At 42.4% G+C, this 15,023-nt stretch overlaps 1 protein-coding gene across 1 annotated transcript in view; it reads left to right on the top strand.

Annotated features, from left to right (window-relative positions):
* Window positions 1-15,023, top strand: part of FBXL7 (F-box and leucine rich repeat protein 7) — a 414,974-nt gene that overhangs the window by 372,931 nt on the left and 27,020 nt on the right. The gene's annotated exons all lie outside the window — the stretch shown is intronic.

The following is a 15,023-nucleotide window of genomic DNA, read 5'->3' as shown; positions in this document are numbered from 1 at the left end:
AAGAAGAAGGGAGGGGCTTCCCTGGTGGCGCAGTGGTTGAGAGTCCGCCTGCCGATGCAGGGGACACGGGTTCGTGCCCCGGTCCGGGAAGATCCCACATGTCGCCGAGCAGCTGGGCCCGTGAGCCATGGCCGCTGAGCCTGCGGTGCTCCGCAACGGGAGAGGCCACAACAGTAAAAGGCCCGCGTTTTGCAAAAAAAAAGGGAGAAGGGGGGCTGGAACAAGTCCGTACTAAATGCAGACTAGATGTTGTGTCCCCCTTTCTGTTTCTTCGAATCAGCTGAAAGAAATGGCAGGAAGTAATCGTGAGCTCTGTGTAATTGTGTGGGCACTTGTGCATGAGTTCCTATGTGTGCATGTGCATGTAGGCATACATATTTTTACAATGAGAACACGCACAGGGGAAAGGATCCGTGTCCCAGTGGGTGGCCTTGTATATTTCCCTTGCTCCTTTCTCACTGTGGCCGTAAAACTGGGCAGAGGGACTTCTAAAGTTATTAGCCACTACCTTAATTAACCTTGTCTCCAAAAGGCATTTCTCTGATGTATGCTATTTTCTTTTTTCTCCAAACAGCAATCTCAGTGGATATGACTTAGTACATCTCCCGAGTTACATTTTGTCTTTAAATGGAGGCAAATTTCAGTAATCCCCACATTCCCCTTTATTATGCTGGTTCATGGATGACCATCCTGCCAGGAAGGCTTTTCACCCCATAAACCAAGGGTCTTCCACTTCGTTAATTAGCAGGGTACAAATAGTGTACGCAGAGCCAAGGAGAAGGTCCTTTTCTAATAAAATCTGACAAAACTTTGGAAGCTGCATGTGGGTCTGCCTTTGTGTGTATGTGTACACGTGCCTCTGTGACCCAAAGTCTCAAAAGCACATATTTTCCAAGAGTCGTGGTTCATAAAGCAACATGGCTGATCTAACAGTTACACTCTCCCCACAGTGATTTAAAGTGTCGTGAAGATTTTCTTGCATGGAACAATTTCATTGTTCAATTAAAAGGCCACACTGTGCTTTGTTTTGCATTGGAGCTGGAAAGAGGAAAGAGAAAAAGCTTGACCATTCAAGAGACAGATAAATTGCTTTTTCTAAACAGACTCATTGCGTTTATAAACGTGTCTCTCCCATAATTTAAAAAAATCGTTTATATGTGGGGATGAGCCTTATAAACAGTACAACCTAGTCAAGGCTATGGTTTTGTCCAATGAAAGGACTGGACCCGACAAGACCACCAATTGTTCTGTTGTGTTTTGGAAGTTTGATCCAAGTTTACATTTCCAGCCAGTGTTTCACCCTTTATGTTTATGACAGCACAGAAGACCAAGCTCTGGGAATTTCTCAAGGGGAAGTCAGGGCAGTGTGCATTGTCACAGGAGAAAGAGAGCGAGGGAGGGAAACAAAGCCACATGTAGGAGGGAAGGCAGGAGAATGGATGATCCCTCTTGGCTTGACATTTAAATACCAAATTGGATTCTCCTACATATCAAAGGCGAAAATATTTTCAGTGTTTGGACATATGCAGGAATTGCTAAATGGAGATTTAAGTCTGAGAAAGGACCTCAGCATCAACCATTTGCACAGCTGTTGTTGGAAAAGGCTCCAAACCATCCCAATGTGTCTAGAGAATATAAATATTGACCATGTGCACTTCTAGGCTTTGTTTAGGGTTGTCCCTGAAGAGAGTGAGCTAATAAGCTTACTAAACACACATTATGATATTAACTGCCACCCATGACTGTTTCGTGCATGAAATAGCTCTTTTGTGGGAGTTAGAAAGTATCGCGTGTGGTTATTTTGGTAAACTCAAGAGGAGTAACTGTGTTAGTGTCTGTTAGAGTAACTATGTGTTAGTGTATGTATTTTAAATACATAGGTGCTTCTTCAATGGAAAGAGGAGGAAATACCAATGTTAAAATGCCAGAGTTAACTCATTCCGGAATTCTTTGTCTCCCAGTGCCCCCATTTTCTCCCACTCACCATCCGCCTGCCCTTCCAAGCCCTTGGACACCAGCTCTAGGGTTGAGCCTCTTTACGTTTGACATCATAACAGTGCCAAAAGCTCTAGAGGTCCCTGATCTCTTTTCCTCAGTGAAAATCCCATGGGCGGACAACCTGAGAGGCCAATGTAAGGAGATTTTGTAAAGTGCATCCCTAGCAACTAAAACTAAGTTATCTTGCATTATCATCCAGGAACTTAAGAGCTCTTAATTTACTTGATGAAGTGGTTCTTGTGACCCCCTGAAAATTCCACATAAAATGTTAATACAAATGCCTTCCAGAAGCCACTGAATTTTTTCCCCCATGATTTTTATCTTTGTGTGGTGACATTTTAAATCTATTAAGTTCTTTTTTTTAATTTTTATTGGAGTATAGTTGATTTACAGTGTATTAGTTTCAGGTGTATAGCAAAGTGAATCAGTTATACATATACATATATCGACTCTTTTTTTTTTTTTAATTTATTTATTTTATTTTTGGCTGCGTTGGGTCTTTGTTGCTGCACCCGGGCTTTCTCTAGTTGCGGTGGGGGGTGGCTACTCTTCGTTGTGGTGCACGGGCTTCTCATTGCGATGGCTTCTCTTGTTGTGGAGCACGGGCTCTATGCGCACAGGCTTCAGTAGTTATGGTGAGTGGGCTCAGTAGTTGTGGCACACGGGCTTAGTTGCTCCATGGCATATGGGATCTTCCTGGACCAGGGCTCAAACCCGTGTCTCCTGCATTGGCAGGCGGATTCTTTAACCACTGCGCCATCCGGGATGTCCTATCCACTCTTTCTTAGATTCTTTCCCATATAGGTCATTACAGAGTATTGAGTAGAGTTCCCTGTGCTATACAGTAGGTCCTTATTAGTTTTCTATTTTATATATAGTAGTGTGTATATGTCAATCCCAATCTCCCAATTTATCCCTCCCCCCTTTCCCACCTGGTAACCATAAGTTTGTTTTCTACATCTGTGACTCTATTTCTGTTTTGTAAATAAGTTCATTTGTACCCTTTTTTCTGGATTTCACATATAAGTGATATCATATGATACTTGTCTTTCTCTGTGACTTAGTTCACTCAGTATGACTATCTCTAGGTCCATCTATGTTGCTGCAAGTGGCATTATTTCGTTATTTTTTATGGCTGAGTAATATTCCATTATACATATGTACCACATCTTCTTTATCCACTCCTCTGTCGATGGATATTTAGACTGTTAAAGCTATTAAGTTCTTAAGAGAATCACTTGGTCAGGTTTGGAAAAGAATCTTATAAGGAGATGAAGTCCAAGACAAATAATAACCTTCTGCACCTGACTCCATTCTGCCACCTGTGTGCGCATTTCCATTTCACGAAAAATGGCAGATTTGGTCTTTACCTTCCTAAAGCCTATAGCAGTGTTCAGGCAATACTAAAGCTCCTTTCCCCATTTAGTTTCTTCTTTGTTTATGCCTGGTCTCTCTGTATCTTGGATATCCATGACAAAGCCAGTGGGACAAACAAGCAGAAAAGAAAAGTGGGGAAAGAGGATATTAATGCCCTCCCAGAGAAAATGGATGGTATTAAGCACTGTGAAATTTACTAACAGCCGGCTACAAGCCAATGAAAACACTCCACTTTGGGGTTCAGTGGTTGCAGATTAACAAGCCGAGAGTTTCTTCTTCTCTTCAAGGAGCAGCATCCTTCCTTCTTGATGTTGCCCCAAACAGCCCTACCTAAGATGAAGATAAGATCCCTCCTCGTGTGATTTATCAGGAAGCTTGCACATGACTTCTGATGAACTTCCTCACCGAAAAGCAAAAGCTCATGTTTCTTAGAAAAACAGTGAGCAACAGAGATTTTTTCCTAATGAACCAAAGCGAGGGAACGCAGGAGCACCTACGGTGTTTTTAGAGTTAAAGCAGCAGAAGCTACATGTGACTAGAATCAGGTGAAACTTGCATCAAAGATATGCCAGTGGCATTCATTTTCCCTAAATCAGTGGTCCTCCAACTCTCTCATATATTAGAACACACAGAAGCTTTGAAAACCTCCAGTGCCCATGATGTACCCCATACTAATTAAATCATCATCTCAGGAGGTTGGATCCAGGCATCAGTGCTGCTTTAAAAATCCTCATGTAATTTCAGCAAAGGCTGAGAATCAGTACACTAAATTGAACACTTCGAGTGTCTGCAAGTATGGGGCTCTGTGCTTGGAGCATTTCTATCTCTAGGGTCCATTTATCCTTTCCTTCCACAAACATGTGATTATTCAGCAGCCACTCCCAAATAAAAAACAAGGCAAAGACTTGTAAGATCAAACAACAAACCAGCCAGGTGCCACAACCCAGGCCAATTTAAGAAGCAAGGTGGGAAGCAGTGGAGCGTTCATAACCTGAGATATATTTCTCATAGTGCTGACTTTATAAGGGACAAAAATTCTTGGGAATAGCAAGCTTCATGCTCTCTTTTCAAGTAAAGAGCAGAACACTGACAGAACTCAATCTTGGTATCCTCTAAAGATGTTCTGAAAATAGAAATCAATAGCAGACTCCAACAAGAAGTTTGATTTTCTAGCCTTACTTTTCAATATGTGAACTCTATATACTATAAACAAATCCAGAAGGAGATCAAGATTAGTTTATTAACTAATTTCTGGTGATCAATTTGGTGATATTTTAGATGAATTAAAATTACTTGAATAATGATATACTAAGCAGAATAATCTACACAATTAGAAGAATCTAAAAAAAAATCTATCATCTGTGCAGAGAGAATTCAAGCTTAATTTTAGCCAGCTTATTCTTAGTATTTCCTCCACATCATTTACACTTCTCTTCTGGTATTGTTGTACTGTTGTTGCTATAATTTATTACCATTTGGATTCTTCAACTAAGTTGAAGTAGTATTTATTTATTTATTTATTTATTTATTTATTATTTCTTTTTGGCTGCATTGGGTCTTTGTTGCTGCACGCGGCTTTCTCTAGTTGTGGCAAACGGGGGCTACTCTTAACTGGGGTGCGCGGGCTTCTCATTGAGGTGGCTTCTCGTTGCAGAGCACGGGCTCTAGGTGCATGGGCTTCAGTAGTTGTGGCTCATGGGCTCTAGAGCGCAGTCTCAGTAGTTGTGGCTCACGGGCCTAGTTGCTCCACGGCATGTGGGATCTTCCCAGACCAGGGCTTGAACCCGTGTCCCCTGCATTGGCAGGCCGATTCCTCACCACTGCACCACCAGGGAAGCCCCTAAGTTGAACTAGTTTTAAAAGGTAACATTAGGGCTTCCCTGGTGGCACAGTGGTTGAGAGTCTGCCTGCCGAAGCAGGGGGCACGGGTTCGTGCCCTGGTCTGGGAAGATCCCACATGCCGCGGAGCGACTAGGCCTGTGAGCCATGGCCGCTGAGCCTGCGTGTCCAGAGCCTGTGCTCCGCAACGGGAGAGGCCACAGCAGTGAGAGACCCGCGTACGACAAAAAATAAACAAACAAACAAAAGGTAACATTAACACTGCCTAATTCATCACTTCCTAATTCTACCGTATGCCCTCACATATGTCAGGGAAGTAGAATCGTTTTTATATATATATAACTTTATTGGTGTATAATTGCTTTACAATGGTGTGTTAGTTTCTGTTGTATAGCAAAGTGAATAAGCTATACATATACATATATCCCCATATCTCCTCCATCTTGCATCTCCCTCCCATCCTCCCTATCCCACCCCTCTAGGTGATCACAAACCACCGAGTTGATCTCCCTGTGCTATGCGGCTGCTTCCCACTAGCTATCTATTTTACGTTTGGTAGTGTATATATGTCCATGCCACTCTCTCGCTTTGTCACAGCTTACCCTTCCCCCTCCCCATATCCTCAAGTCCATTCTCTAGTAGGTCTGTGTCTTTATTCCTGTCTTACCCCTAGGTTCTTCATGACTTTTTTTTTTCTTAGATTCCGTATATATGTGTTAGCATATGGTATTTGTCTTTCTCTTTCTGACTTACTTCACTCTGTATGACAGACTCTAGGTCCATCCACCTCATTACAAATAGCTCAATTTCGTTCCGTTTTATGGCTGAGTAATATTCCATTGTATATATGTGCCACATCTTCTTTATCTATTCATCTGTCAATGGACACTTAGGTGGCTTCCATGACCTGGCTATTGTAAATAGAGCTGCAATGAACATTGGGGTGCATGTGTCTTTTTGAATTATGGTTTTCTCAGGGTATATGCCCAGTAGTGGGATTGCTGGGTGATATGGCAGTTTTATTTTTAGTTTTTGAAGGAACCTCCATACTGTTCTCCATAGTGGCTGTATCAATTTACATTCGCACCAACAGTGCAGGAGGGTAGGGAAGTAGACCCTTACGGGTCTTCAAGTTCTTGCTCAGGTCAGGAATATATTAATTACTTTTACTATAAGCCTAACCTAGGGTCAGTAGATTTCCTGTGATTTTTATATTCCATCCTCTCCTTAAGTTCTATTCTCCAGAGCAGAGTGGTTTCTGTTGACATTAAGTCACTGCCTTTACCATTTAAAATCTTGGAAGGAAGAAGAAATCCCAAATATAATTTCCTATATTTTAGAATTAGGAAACAAGTATTTATTAACCACATATTTTGTGCAAGCTGGAGACACATCAGGAAACCAAACACAAAGTCATTTGAGCTTACAATCTATAAAGGGAGGCACACAATTTTTAAAAATTAATGTATTATATATGAGGTGGTAGTAAGTACCATGGAGATAAAGTGTGACTTATGTTTTTGGTTTTTGGTTTTTTAATTTATTTATTTATGGCTGCATTGGGTCTTTGTTGCTGCACGTGGGCTTTCTCTAGTTGCAGCGAGCAGGGGCTACTCTTCGTTGCGGTGCATGGGCTTCTCACTGCAGTGGCTTCTCTTGTTGCCGAGCACAGGCTTTAGGCGCGCGGGCTTCAGTAGTTGTGGCACGCAGGCTCAGTAGTTATGGTGTACAGGCTTAGCTGCTCCACGGCATGTGGGATCTTCCCAGACCAGGGCTCGAACCCATGTCCCCTGCACTGGCAGGCAGATTCTTTTTTTTTTATTTATTATTTACTTTTGGCTGTGTTGGGTCTTCGTTGCTGCATGCGGTCTTTCTCTAGTTGCAGCAAGCGGGGGCCACTCCTCGTTGCAGTGTGCGGGCTTCTCACTGTGGTGGCCTCTCTTGGTGAAGAGCACGGGCTCCAGGCGTGCGGGCTTCAGTAGTTGTGGCACACGGGCTCAGTAGTTGTGGTGCACGGGTCCAGCTGCTCCGCGGCATGTGGGATCTTCCTGGATCAGGACTCGAACCCGTGTCCCCTGCATTGGCAGGCAGACTCTAACCACTGCGCCACCAGGGAAGCCCTGGCAGGCAGATTTTTAACCACTGTGCCACCAGGGAAGCCCCTGACTTATGTTTTAAAGAGCTTCTTGTGGAAGACTTCACCCAGGAGGTAAGCTATGAGCAGCGACAGATGGCACAAGGAGTAATTGAGGGAGTTGAATAAAAATACTATTTACACAGATACAGGTAGGATTAAGGGGAAGGGATGGTGAGTACCCAGGGACTAGCTACAGAGGGAAGCCGTTACCACGCACAGTCCTGAAGGGGCAGAGGAAAGGCGTGGTGATATTGGAACCTGGCAAGAACTGTAGCCAAGGGAGAGGGGCTGCTTGTCAGCAGAGGGGGCTGGAGGGGAAGGAACGCAGCCACTGCCCAAGCCCCCAGCAGGAAGGGGACAGAGGGGTGTGGAAGACTGACTCTCCCCGCCCCTTCCTACATCCCACAGAACAAGGAGCCTGGTAAAGCGGTGCATAGAGGCCAGCCCCCTGCAGCCCAAGGAGCAGAGCTCAGGGAAAGCACCAAGGAAAGGGGGCAGATTGTGTGAGCTATCCCACGTTCTGGGGACAGCACTCCAACGGATCCCGGGTGGCCTCAGCCTGCAGCGGCTTGAAGCAGGATTTTGGTTCCCTGGCCAGAGATTGAAATCAGGCTGCAGCAGTGAGAGCGCTGAATCCTAGACACTAGACCAGTGGCCAGTGACAAGACCCTGGCCCATACAGCTTTGCAGAAAATGCATTTCCACAGAGAAACGGAAAGCAGTGAAACAAGGAAATTGTTTATTAGGACGAGAGAGAGTACGCGTGGATAGACACACATGTGCATAGACACACGGGCGGGCTCAGAGAGAGAATCGCACCCTCGTGGTAGTTTAAGTCACTTATATGGGGCATTTCTTCCGGGTTTCCTGTGACCATTCATCTTGCTTTGCCTGGTTCTGAGTCTGTGTTTGGTATATCTCAGGATCCTCCCATGTGTTCGTGCACATCTCTTAGCCAAGCTGGATTCCAGCAAAGAGGCCTATGGGTAGGTTGACATCACTCCCCTTTTGACCTCCAAGGAGGTTTTCTGTGCATGTATAGATGGGAAGGTCTCCTTGACCTCAAGAATGAGAAATATGTGGTCTCTTATCTGGGCAGTTGCTCAGCTCTTCTCCTCTTCAGCTTGGAGTATCTGTCCACAGTGGACAGACTCCAGCTGCTTAGCCTGGGGCCCATCTATCTCCTGCCTCACGATGAGCAGGAAGGTCCTGAGGAGGGGGAGGTGTGCTTGACACACCCTAGGAACAGGAAGGGGCTCCAGGACATGATCTCAGTGAGCAAATGGAAACACTGTAGGAAACTGGGTCACTGAGGTGAGTAGGGGCAGAAAACGTAGGACCATGTGGACTCTACAAGGACTTTGTCTCTTATTTTATTTTTGTTTATTTTTTTTTGCGGTACGCGGGCCTCTCACTGTTGTGGCCTCTCCCGCTGCAGAGCACAGGCTCCAGACGTGCAGGCTCAGCGGCCATGGCTCACGGGCCCAGCCACTCCGCGGCATGTGGGATCCTCCGGGACTGAGGCACGAACCCGTGTCCCCTGCATCGGCAGGCGGACTCTCAACCACTGCGCCCCCAGGGAAGCCCTAGAAGGATTTTTTAATCATACTCAGCACAGTGTACTAAATACTCAGCCATGAACCTGAATGATTGGCTTTGCATTCTTTTTTTTTTTTAACATCTTTTTTGGGGTATAATTGCTTTACAATGGTGTGTTAGTTTCTGCTTTATAACAAAGTGAATCAGTTATACATATACATATGTTCCCATATCTCTTCCCTCTTGCGTCTTCCTCCCTCCCACCCTCCCTATCCCACCCCTCCAGGCGGTCACAAAGCACTGAGCTGATCTCCCTGTGCCATGCGGCTGCTTCCCACTAGCTATCTACCTTACTACGTTTGTTAGTGTGTATATGTCCATGACTCTCTCTTGCCCTGTCACAGCTCACCCTTCCCCCTCCCCATATCCTCAAGTCCGTTCTCCAGTAGGTCTGTGTCTTTATTCCTGTCTTACCCCTAGGTTCTTCATGACATTTTTTTTTTCTTCTTAAATTCCATATATATGTGTTAGCATACGGTATTTGTCTTTTTCTTTCTGACTTACTTCACTCTGTATCATAGACAGAGGTCCATCCACCTCACTACAAATAACTCAGTTTCGTTTCTTTTTATGGCTGAGTAATATTCCATTGTATATATGCACCACATCTTCTTTATCCATTCATCTGATGATGGGCTGGCTTTGCATTCTTAATGACTTTTAGGCAGGTGTGATGGCCATGTCTTGCTCTATATTGTACAGGTTTATTTTTTCAGGTTAATATCGTTCATTTTAGAATGCATGTGTGAAGGGAATTTAACTGCATTCTTCAACAGTTAACTTGCTTTGTGCAGACTGTCAAAGGGAATGTGATTATAGGATGACCAGAAACCTGCACTTCATTAGGACCCAAAAGCCTTCTACTCCCAGTAACCCTGCTTCTCTTTTCCTGTCCAGTCTTCCAAATGGGGAACGTCCATGCAGCTGCCTCTCATCTTATTGCTCCTGGCCTTCTCTTTGTGACCATAGAGTACGCAGTGACAGTTTTATATTGGTTGTCTTGCTTTCACATGGCTGTGCTTTTTTTCCCCTTACAGCATATGTTTAATATTTAAGATGAGACAGAATGTTTAAAGTTGTGGCGTTATCAGTTTGTTTTCCTTAGAAGGCACAGATGCCCCAGTATGCGAAGTCCTGGAACTCTTAACATCCTCATAGCACAAAGTGCCCAACTTTGCATCTCTGTTTACACAATTATGATTATCTAAATGGTCGAATGTTTTGAGCCAGCACATTTTCACTCTTTGCAGCCATTATGTTGATTGAAGACAACTGAACAATATACAAGGAAGAATTCAATGCTTTGATTAAAAGAAAAAAGTGTCCAGATGACTTGAGGAAGCTGGTCAGTTCCCCGTATGAGATGTACTTTGGCTTAAGTAGTAATGCTGGTATTCACAGTTTGCCCATGATTGAGTGGAGGGCTTACTCTTTAGGAGAGAACTTGCTAGCTTTCTTTGTGGGGTCCCACATAGGTCAGCTCAAGAGGCAGCGGCTCAGTACAATTCTTTCACCAAGTCCCCTAGACTGAGAGAAGTCACAGAGCTCAGAAATTTCCTCAGAAATCCAACACCATGTTGTCACTGTCAGTCCTTCCAGGCCAGTTCAGTTCTTGCCTCTCTGATCTCTGGTGAGCACGGTGTAGCCTCTCAACAGAAGTGCGATGATATTGATGGTGACATTTTCAAGTGGTAGGTCTAGGCAAGCAGATCAGAGCAAGCCCTGAAGGACTGACTGGTAACTTGCCTGCCAAATGCCTAGGTCAAGGGCATTTCCACAAAAGGGCTGGGAGAGGAAGACAGCAGTCACCATGCTGATGACCTCTGTGCTACTTGCAGAAAATTCAGCAGGTTGAAGCCCAGGCAAGCCAAACGAGTACACTGAGGAGAAAAGTCCATTTAAAAGGATATATTAAACTCCATGTGCAACATTTCAGAAATAAAAGAGTGGAAAATGGGACCCACCTAGGAAAGGAAAAGTTTCTTGAAAGATCGGACTCTCAGTTCTGTAGTTGAAGGATTCTGACAAATGGTGCCTATCTAGAGGTCAACTCCCATCCCTTACCATGCCCTTTCCAGTATTGTGCCCACTGGGTGAAGACTATTAAATACAGGAGTTGGGAGGAGGGGCTTTAGATGTAAACATCACGAAATCTGATGAAGGCTCTCCTCACCCTTTGGTATTCTGTCACACTTCTCTCCAGAAAGATCAACACCTTCTTAGTTGCCACAGCTTTATCTTTTTATGGCCTCTGGTCTCTGCATGCACATGAAAACAAACTCTTTTTGACCAGCAACAATTTTTCCTTTCTTTGTGCAAAAATAGGGAGGAAGTAGGAAAACCCAGAATTTATTCAGACATTTGACTTTTTTTTTTAAACGTGGTTTTAGTTCTCAATTTTGAAAGATAGAGCCATGAAGAGATATTTTTGTGGAATCTCCTTTAAAGGAGATTATACAGCTTTGCAATGTAGCAACTGCCTTAGTGTTTTGTTTTGTTTTTTTCTATTTCTCATGCAACTCAAAATTTTCAAAACAGATTAGAGATCAGAGTGCCACTAATTCATTTCAAAAAAGTCCAGCACATGGGGCAATAGAATATATATCAATACTTGTATTGTCGTCCACGCTTTCACAATCTAGGGATCGAAACCTTGGACACTGACTTTCTCTTTATGTAACTTTTGGAAACTACATTTTTATAGCCCCTGGAAAGAGAAGGGAAGAATTGGAGAAGTTATGGTTATTTTAGGGACCTAAGCTTAAGGTTGACATTGTGAAATACAGCACCCTTAGAACATCCCATGGTAGTGGCTACATTTCATGGTACAATATATTATTATCTCTGAATCTTCATAGGTACAGCTTTCTACTGTGTTTATAATTTTTATCACTAAAGTCATAGGACTACTTCAAGCATTATTTTTCTTGGCTACTCTAATTTAAAGATGTATTCTTGTATTTTGATAGACTTCTAAGTTTTGAGCCAGATTTGTTCATACTAGGTTATCTGTTTAGTCGAATGTAAATTGCAACAGACCCTTTCTGACATTTTGTGTACTTATTTACAACGAAAACGTACAAAACTCATAACCCTGATGTGAGTACACAATGCTCTTTGTTCCCTATTTTGAGTAGGTAACAATGCCAAACTCTAAAGAGGGGTAAATTATAAACGCTTTGTGGCTTTTGTGGCAAAAACAGAGGTTCTTTGCAATGATTAAGTATTAGATAAATTATGGTTGTGATGGGTTACTCCTAATTTTATTTTGATCGTTACAGAATTCAAATCATAAGAAGAAAAGCTATTTCCAGGGATAAAGGACAGCTCTGTTCAAAGCTCAAAATGAGTTCCAGGTCTGTAAGATACAAAAAAAGAAAGAATTATGTTAATAACAAGCCACACATTTGATATCTTGCACATTAATCTTGGTCCTAAATTTTTCCCTAAGAAAATGAAATCTCTATTTCATAACTGTTTGACTGTATTTATGTGGGTTATTTTTTTTTTATAATGAAGAAAAGTGTGTCCTTTACATTACATTACTGGCCAAAGATGATTATTAAAAGTACAAATACCTGACCATTTCTTTTTGGCTTGTGCTCTTCTGTGATGTAATTAAGTATCGTAATAGTCAATCACTGAATATTTAACTGTACTGTTTCATAAGGCTCTTGACATGGCTAGAAGAACCAAATGGACCATTTTGCAAAATGCAAAAATCATCTTTTTATTTTCTTGATCCATGAAGCCAATCTTTTAGCTATCAACCATGATTTTTTTTGTTATTCAGAATAACCTGAAATTAACTCTTAAACAATAAAACATTGAAATTTCTTAAAATCTAAAAGTAAGCTGCCATTTTCAACTTATTTTCTGGTTTTGAGCTGTTTTAAGAGATTTGATCTTCTCCTTAACCAAAAAGTACTAACTTAATGCTCAGAGGCCAACCTGCACATCATCTGACCCAGAATGAGGAATTTTTTTAAGGGTGTTCACGTTGAATGAGCCGAAACAATTCCTACCTCAAGGCTTCTATCTGCTCAACCTCTGAAGCATAAATCTGAAAATGTTTTTATCATCTTTGGAAATAATCTCTGCTCCTGTTAATTTAATAGAGAGAGATTTTAAAACCAAGTGTAAGAACAACAAATCTTGAGGAAAACCCAAGCCACCAGCCTGGCAAATGTCAAAGTGTTCCCATTTGCTGGTAAAAAATAAAGTGTTTTAAGTTCAGATCTAAAGTAATGAAAGTAAGCAGAGTGGTCCACCCACGAGAACCATCTGGATATCTTGGGTTAGGGGAGGCAAAGGGAAAAATGCAGGGGGCAGGAGAGAGGGGGTAAATCCTGAGTTACCTCCCAGTGTACTCATGGGCCACCACCTACCCTGACCCATGTTCCAAGGTCAAACCATGGCCTCCTGGGGAAACTAGAAGTGTAACGTACTAAATATGAAACATCCTGGAATACGAAATATCCATATATTATACATGTTGAACCAGAATCTACCATTTTGTTTGCTATGACTAAGTCTTGAATTTTGGTTAAAAGAGAAATAAAGGAACACGTTGTCCAAAAAAGCTATTTTAAATAGAGATCATCTCCGACGTATCAAATGTATACATCCTCCCCTCCTGGTTCCCAGCCCTGACCCCAAGCATTTTTGTTTTAATGATCTCAGGATTAAGCGGGAGCTTTCAGCACTGAGTATACTGAACCGCATGTTATAATTAGGAACTTACGTTTAGATTTATTTTTTCAGTCATCACCCAAATGCTGCTAAGAGATATACTCCATAAGTATACACTTCTAGATATCTTTCTAAAGAGAAAAATGACCCAGAAATTATGGACTGGTTGGAATATGGGTGATATACTTCTAGATATCTTTCTAAAGAGAAAAATGACCCAGAAATTATGGACTGGTTGGAATATGGGTGAATTGGAAAGTTGATAAAAGGTCCTGATTCTACAGAAAAATACGCAGTTGGTGTGGAAGGATTTCCCAGAAGTATTTCAGTTTACTTGAATTCTATGCTGCAGCCGAATTTCCTTAAGGTTGTTATTAATTTCCCTTTAAAATGAGGACTTCCTAAAACAAGTATGAATTAATAATGTAGTCCAGAATTGGGCCCATGTGAGCCAGCCATGTAAAGGACTGCCCCCACAATCCAGGGGCCCATTGAAAAGCCAGTCTTTGTGCTACTGAGTATTGGGTCTATTCCTTGAAATAACCCTACCCTGTAGGGAGGCCCTGGAGTCTCTCAAGCAGAGATTTTTTTTTATATATATATCTTTATTGGAGTATAATTGCTTTACAATGTTGTGTTAGTTTCTGCTGTATAACAAAGTAAATCAGCTATATGCATACATATATCCCCATATCCCCTCCCTCTCGAGCCTCCCTCCCACCCTCCCTATCCCACCCCTCTAAGTGGTCACAAAGCATCAAGCTGATCTCCCTGTGCTATGCAGCAGCTTCCCACTAGCCATCCATTTTACATTTGCTAGTGTATATATGTCAATGCTACTCTCTCACTTCGTCCCAGCTTCCCCTTACTCCACTGTGTCCTCAAGTCCGTTCTCTACGTCTGCATCTTTATTCCTACCCTGCCACTAGGTTCATCAATACCGTTTTTTTAGATTCCATATATGTGCATAAGCATCCGGTATTTGTTTTTCTCTTTCTGACTTACTTCATTCTGTATGACAGACTCTAGGTCCATCCACCTCATTACAAATAACTCAATTTCGTTCCTTTTATGACTGAGTAATATTCCATTGTATATATGTACCACATCTTATTTATCCATTCATCTGTCGATGGACATTTAGGTTGCTTCCAAATAAGTCCTGACTATTGTAAATAGTGCTGCAATGAACATTGTGGTACATGTATCTTTTTGAATTATGGTTTTCTCAGGGTATATGCCCAGTAGTGAGATTGCTGGGTCATATGGTAGTTCTATTTTGGTTTTTTTAAGGAACCTCCATACTGTTCTCCATAGTGGCTGTATCAATTTACATTCCCACCAACGGTGCAGGAGGATTCCCTTTTCTCCATACCCTCTC

This window comes from Neophocaena asiaeorientalis, unplaced genomic scaffold (genome assembly GCF_003031525.2).
Source record: "Neophocaena asiaeorientalis asiaeorientalis breed wild unplaced genomic scaffold, Neophocaena_asiaeorientalis_V1.1 scaffold10, whole genome shotgun sequence".
Lineage (NCBI taxonomy): Eukaryota > Metazoa > Chordata > Mammalia > Artiodactyla > Phocoenidae > Neophocaena > Neophocaena asiaeorientalis.
Note: the sequence above shows the minus strand (reverse complement) of the source record. Positions and strands in the feature narration are given on the sequence as shown.